The sequence below is a fragment of the Callithrix jacchus genome, chromosome 1 (genome assembly GCF_049354715.1).
Source record: "Callithrix jacchus isolate 240 chromosome 1, calJac240_pri, whole genome shotgun sequence".
In the NCBI taxonomy this organism is placed as follows: Eukaryota; Metazoa; Chordata; class Mammalia; order Primates; family Cebidae; genus Callithrix; species Callithrix jacchus.
The window spans coordinates 49,560,198-49,567,204 of record NC_133502.1 but is presented as its reverse complement, the minus strand read 5'-3'; the positions used below and the strand labels follow the sequence as shown (position 1 = coordinate 49,567,204).

Sequence of the window (7,007 nt, the reverse complement as noted above, 5' to 3'; positions counted from 1 at the left end):
TCCCATATTTCTTGAAGACTTTGCTCATTCCTTTTTATCCTTTTTTCTCTATTCTTGTCTTCTCGTTTTATTTCATTAAGTTGGTCTTCAACCTCTGATATCCTTTCTTCTGCTTGGTCAATTTGGCTATTAAAACTTGTGCATATTTCATGAAGTTCTCATGTTGTGTTTTTCAACTCCGTTTGTTCATTTATATTCCTCTCTATATTGTCTATTCTTGTTAGTATTTTGTCAAACCTTTCTTCAAAGTTCTTAGTTTCTTTACATTGGGTTAGAACAAGTTCCTTTAACTCCCAGAAGTTTCTTATCATCCACCTTCTGAAGCCTACTTCTGTTAATGGAACACAGTCCTTCTCCATCAGGTCTTCTTCCTTGCTGATGAGGAACTGTAATCCCCTGAATAGAGAGAGGGGTTCTGATTTTGGATATTCTCAGCATTTTTAGGCTGGTTTCTTCCCTTCATTATAAATTTATTCATCTATCATCTTTGCAATTACCACCTTTCTCATTAGGTTTCTGAGTGGACATCCAATTTATTGATTCCCAGCACTGGAATCCGAGCAACACACTGCACCGGACAAAACAGTGGTGTTAAGAATGATGGTGCTCTTCTGCCCAGGAATCTCCAGTCTGGCTTCCTTCTTGAGTCCGTAATAGGTGACTCTACCTTCCTGGAGCTCCAAACATCAGTCAGAAAGGGAACCAGTCCCGTTTACCCTGCACCAAGAGCCGCTGAGCGGAGGCGCCAGAAAAACTGCCGGGCCAGCCACAATAGTTGCACTGGCGACCCGTGGGGCTCCTCCACTGGGAATCTTCTGGTCTGTGAGTGACAAAATTTCACCTGAAAATGTGGCGTCCTCTCGTTCTCTGCGCTTTCACTGGGAGCTACAATCCTGAGCTGTTAGCAATCAGCCATCTTGGATCTCTCTCCATTAGTTCAAGTTTTAATTGTTTAAGAGTTGCCAGGTGATGATAATATCTAATGTAGGAAAACACTGAGAGAAGATAAAAGTCATGAAGGTGAAAAAAATGATATAATGAAACTCAATATAAAAGGAATCTAGAGTCTCACTGTGAGAAGTACTCCAAATATAATGGATAACCAGAGAAGTACTAGAACCCATATGAGAGTAATGACAACCAAGAAAACTGCCTTTAGTAGAAAATAATCGAATAACACTTTGAAGTGAATAAAGAGAAAAAAAAGAAAGAAGATATTTTATAGTGGAATGTGCAGGGCATTTGGAACCTGACAGTACTTCATTTGTGTCCCAATCCATCCCCTTTACTAGTACTTTAGCATTGTCTACCTGAACCTTAGCTTTATCAATAGTAAAATACAGATTCTCTCAGTAAATATATATCATGCTATTTCTCTATGCCAGAGAATGGATTAAATGCTATAATAATTATAACCTGTTCTTTGAATGTAATAAATGTATGTATAAAATCAAATGTGTAAATATATAAATATTCCCTCATTATTGATCTCATTTCTTGGATCATATTAGAAATTCTGTTTCCAAAATAACAAAAAATTAATATATGTTTTATTACTTTCATGTGAAGATACCTCAAGGTTATTAAAATACATCAAAATAATTTCATTTCTGTCTTATGTATATCAAATTTTGTTTAGCTTTTTTGAAAATTGCATTATTACTTCTTCTTTGGATGGTAACATGCCCTAAGATTTTGTGTAATTGTTTTGTTTGCAAGGACTTTATATCCCTATAGCATGTATGCCTCCTTGTTATCAAAATATAATATAGTATAGTGAGTTCTATTTAATAATTTTTTTAAAAATGAATTTTCATTAATAAGTAATATACATTGAGTTAATATAAATTTTATCCTAATGTAAACTGTTATATGTTTTTATAAGTATAAGGTTTAAAAATTATGTATGAAATTCTTTGCAGAGATTCCTAGTTAAGAATAGGTAGGTCTGAGACGAGTATAAAAACCTTTTTAAGATCTTTGAATTTTGAACTGATTTATCACTTATGTGAGAAGATATGCTGGTGCCTAACATTTACTGAAATTAAACATAATTAAATGGTTTCATCCCTATTTTCCAAACAATTACCATTGTCATGAAGATGTCTGTAATATCGCTAAAGCCTACCACATGCCACTGGTATCTTGTGATAAAAAATTGACCAAAATGTTTAGATTTCTTTTAGCTGAATATATTGCCTCCTAAGAATAGAAAGAAAAAAAAACAGATTATATTAAAAAGTGCTTTTAAGAAAAATCTGTTTCTAAGGCAATTTTTTTTTTTTTGCTTTTTTCAATCAGTTTTATTAACATAGGGTCTAAGTAGATTTCAAAATAAAGACCATTTATACAGCGGGCCCCTTTTAATGTTTACAATAAATCTCTTGATTGCAGACATGTATGGCTGTTTGGTAGTATTCAGAAACATTACAGTAATGGCAGTTTTTCCAATTGGTGTGTAGTCCTCTAATTATATACTAAATTGCTGTCAAACAAGTAAGACTGCATTTATGCATCCATCATTTTCAGGATTGTTCATAACCTGGGCATATTTTCCCCAAATAACTTTGCCTCCTTATGTCACAAGGCCCAGTTCGCTCACATTTACCTCAATGACAGTACCTTTGGTAATAACACCCAAAGTTGTATACAGTGGGGATGAGGGATTCTTCTTTACACCAAGTATTGGTAGGCAAAAGGTGGCTTTCAGTTCAGGATGTGTCACATGGGCTTTCTTGAAACGCAAGCCCATTGGCCTTATGAATCTTTCATATTTAGGTGGTTTTCTTGTAAAGCCATCTCCAACAAAGCAGACTTTAGTAACCATCCTCTTCCATGCCTTCTTCTTTCTCTTTCCTGTTCGAATAACTTTTATTACTTCTGTTTCTCCCTGAGCATGGACTTTAGGCAGAGGCACTTCCCGTTTTCCCGCCTTCTCTTTTTGTTTCTGTTTAATCATATTGGAAAGTACTTTAGCTCGAGATTGTCCTTCTCTGTCCAGAAGATAGGCAGGTACTGCTCCCTGTGGAGTCTTCTCATCATTCTTTTGTTTGGTGTTTCTCTCTTCATGTATCTTGATAGTCTTTTTCATTTGTATTTTCTCAGCATGGCGCTGTTTATGGTAAAGCTTAGCTTTCAGACCAATCATTTTCTTTGCCTTCTTTGAACGTTCATGAGCCTCTCGACTTTCCTTCTTTCTCTTTTTCTCGTGGTAATCCAAACGGTATCCATAGCATTTACGATGTAATTCAATATATTCGTTCTGTGGCATGGTGATGGCCACAGAGTCGCCATAAGAGGCCCCTGGGGTGTAAAAATGCTCTTAATATTCGGGTCTCTGAGACCCATGAGCCGACACCACGCAGGCCATGACAGGAAAGGGTAATCTTTTACTAACTAAGCCAATTTTTATTAAACCCAATCTACCCATGCTCTTCGAGGTTAATTGGAATTATAAGGAGTCCCTTTCAACATTGTAAAAAAATCCCTTAATTGTAATTGGTCTTGTGACCTCTTGTCTAGGACCCCATGGTGTGACAGCTAACCACTTCTGGCTCTAACTGGGCATCAGAGGAACTTTTGGTTGTTTGGTTGGTAATGGCTGAAAGTCAGTCTTCACTTCCTGGATTATAGGTAGGCTGAGGCAATTTATTTAATACTTTTTTTCTTTTAATAAATTACTGATTCCTAAGCATACTTTTCCACACTTGTTTAAACATCTATTTTCCTACATGTGAAGACCTTGTGGCTATTATGAGAACAGATTATCACATTTTTGTATGTTCTCAATTATTCTCACATTTCCTTTCTTCATCATCCACTTTAGGGTTTACTAAGAGTTACAAAATTTAGAGTGTGGATTAGCACTTAGCAGTTTAACACTTGGATTCATAATGCTCTTCCATCTCATAAACAGCCTGTTTTTAAACCTAAAATCAATCTACAAAACATAACAAGAAGGATTATACAGAAATGCACATGTAGAACATTTTCATCATAACAGATGAGTGGCTCTCAGAGAAGACAAGAGCCCATAAGGTATTCACTGCCATGACTCACTTGTCTCTTCAAAATGCTCTATGCTTATACATGCAATTTGAAATCTCACTGCTTCTTAGCACAAGTTAAAATAGAGCCTCTTGCTCCCCCCGAATGTATCATGTTCATTTCTACTCTAAGCCCTTTTTTTATGTTATCTCTCCATATTGTTGGGCCTACATTTTCCTTTACACCTCCTACACATCTTACCTATTTTGAAGGTACTAGTTGAGATAATACTTCCACAATGCTTGGTTGATCCTGCCTACCCAGAGTTCACGTTGTTTCTTAAGTATTTCTTTCATCAACTAGATACATTTTTTTAAGGAGCAGGTACTGTTGAGATCGGGTTCCAGACGGCAGGGGCGGGCGGGGGCGGGGCGGGGGGAGACTCAGCTCGCTCCCCAGTGGGCTCTTTTCTTCCAGACTCTTCGTTCCTCACTCACCCAAGAATGGGAAAGAGGACCCAGCTGGGTGCAGTGTGCTCATAAGTAAATATCAGACCCCAAGGAGTTTTGCAGAAGGTGATTTATTTAGGCCGAGAAAGAAATAAAGGATAAAGAGAAAGAGCTTCCACGAGGTCATGGAAAGGGATCCAGATATGGCGTCCACCCGGATGTGGGTGACGAGGACTTTTAACCTCAGAAGAATTCCCGCCCCATTTAATTTTCCCTTCCTATGAAAGGAGTTCCTTTTAACTTCTGCTGGAGTGATTGACTTTTGATTTTTTCCCTCATTTGTGAAAGTTTAAACAAAGTTTTAACAAAGTTAGAGACATGGGAGGAGGTATGGCACTGGGAAGTTCTTGCCTTTGAAACTATGCCCCCTTGTGGACCCGGGAAGAGAATTAATTTCCTTACTATTACCTTACAAGAGGGAAAGAAACCCTGGCTTTGAACTCAGTTCTAGACAAATAATATGTCCTCAGTTTTGAGAAGGGTATGTATATTTCCAGTTCTTAGTTTCAAAACAATGAGCAAGGATGAGATGCATCCATTCAAGATTTACTTATATTTGCCTTCATTTTAGTGCTTTCGTGAAGAGGTGCCGTTCTAATAAGTCTCAGAATGCTAGCTGTTGGATCTTGCCCTCAGTAGGAAGTTTCTGCACTTAAGCATACTGCTCTGAGAATATGTTCATTTTAATTTATCGTGGCAAAGAATGTGGAATTTTTTTTTTTCATTAGACAAACTGGGACCATATACAACCCATATACAACATTTTTTTTTTTTTTCTTTTCTGACTGTAGGCACAGAGACATTTGTGCACCATGATGTAAACTATCCCTGGGCTGTGTGACTGGTCATGTAGGCTTGATCTGTCAGTTCATGTCCTTTATCTTCTTGCTTAGGAAAACTGGAGTCCTCTTTCAAGGAAACAAAATAGAATGCGAAGGAAGGAATAAACAGTTCAACTCAATTTTCAGGCGTAAGATCATAAACCCCATCAAAAGCTAGAGAAACTCAATGTTAAATGAATGACATTAGGTCCTCTTACAGTTATTACCAAATGAGTAATTTCCTTCCATATGGTTCTTCATACACAGGTACCTCCTCAGGGAACTCTAAAAAAGAAGAAGTAGAAATTGTAGGACACACGTAACAGTCATATTCCAAAGGTACTAACATCCTCACTTTATTAAATGTCAAGTTGAAATATGCAAATAAAAAAATTTAAAAACAGTGTCTATGATTTTTTTAGATTTAAAACATTATTCAAGCCATAAAGACAACCACTATGGTGTAGACTAAGCTGTACTTAAATATATACATACTAAAATAAAGAAAAAAACTCGATTTAAAAATGTACTTATGATTTTTCTGCTTTGATTGGCTGTACACCTGATTTTTCCTTCTTTTCTTAGTCAAGATCAAAATATTAGATGTACATGGTAAAAAATCAGAGTGCAAAAGTTTATAATGAAAAACAATTTTTTATTTCACACCTGGCGTAGTATCCTGGTAAGACACCTTACTTATCTAGATTTTTTTGTTTATTTTAGAGGTTTATAAGCTTATAGTACTTAAAAAATTATTATATCAATAATTCTATATTTAACTATTGGTGTTCTGTAATGAAAAAAATATTTAACTTCTAATACCATTCAATAGTCCTCATTCAACTTACATTTGTTGAGTATCATTAAACTATGATATAATTTATTTATGGCTTTTGCAACAAGACATAAATTCTTAAAATGTGTTTTACTTTTCCATGAACTTTATATACCTCTTTTATTAAAGAGCCCTGCAGTATGCTAAGATTACTTGTCACTCCCTTAGTCAAGAAATATTCATTTAGTACCTGCCATATACCAGACACTGTTTTAGGTAAAGATAATTCAGCAGAGAACAAAACAGAAAAACAAACAAAAATGTCCCTTCCTCAGGAGGCTTACATTCTGATATATCAGAATTATACACTATAATTACATATACATACATAATGACATATTATACTGAATTATGTTTATTTCCAAATGTCAAAGTCATGAATACTGTGTACTTGAATAATATTTCTAGCATCAATGCCACAGAAACTCTCTTTTCCTATTTTCATCAATTGCTTAAAAATTTACAATATGACAAAGACTCAAAAAGCTATTGCAACAAAAAGATTGACAAGTGGGACCTAATTAAACTAAAGAATTTCTACCTTGCAAGACACTCAATAGAGTGGATATAGAATCTACAGAATGGGAGAAAATATTTACCAGTTATGCATCTGACAAAAGTCTAATATCCAGAATCTATACGGAACTTAACAAGCATACAACAACCAACCCTATTAAAAAATGGGCATAGGACATCAACAGGCACTTCTCAAAAGAAGATACATACTTGTAGCCCACAAGCCTATGAAAAAATGCTCAGCATCACTAATCGTTAGATAAATGTAAACCCGGCTGAGTGTGGTGGCTCACACCACCAATCTCAGCACTTTGGGAGGCCAAGGTGGTTAGATCACTT

The 7,007-nt window shown here is 35.8% G+C and overlaps 1 pseudogene; it reads right to left on the bottom strand.

Moving 5' to 3' along the window:
- Positions 1-2,273: 2,273 nt before the first annotated feature.
- On the bottom strand, positions 2,274-3,301 carry LOC100390671 (ribosome biogenesis protein NSA2 homolog pseudogene; annotated as a pseudogene).
- Positions 3,302-7,007: the final 3,706 nt, after the last annotated feature.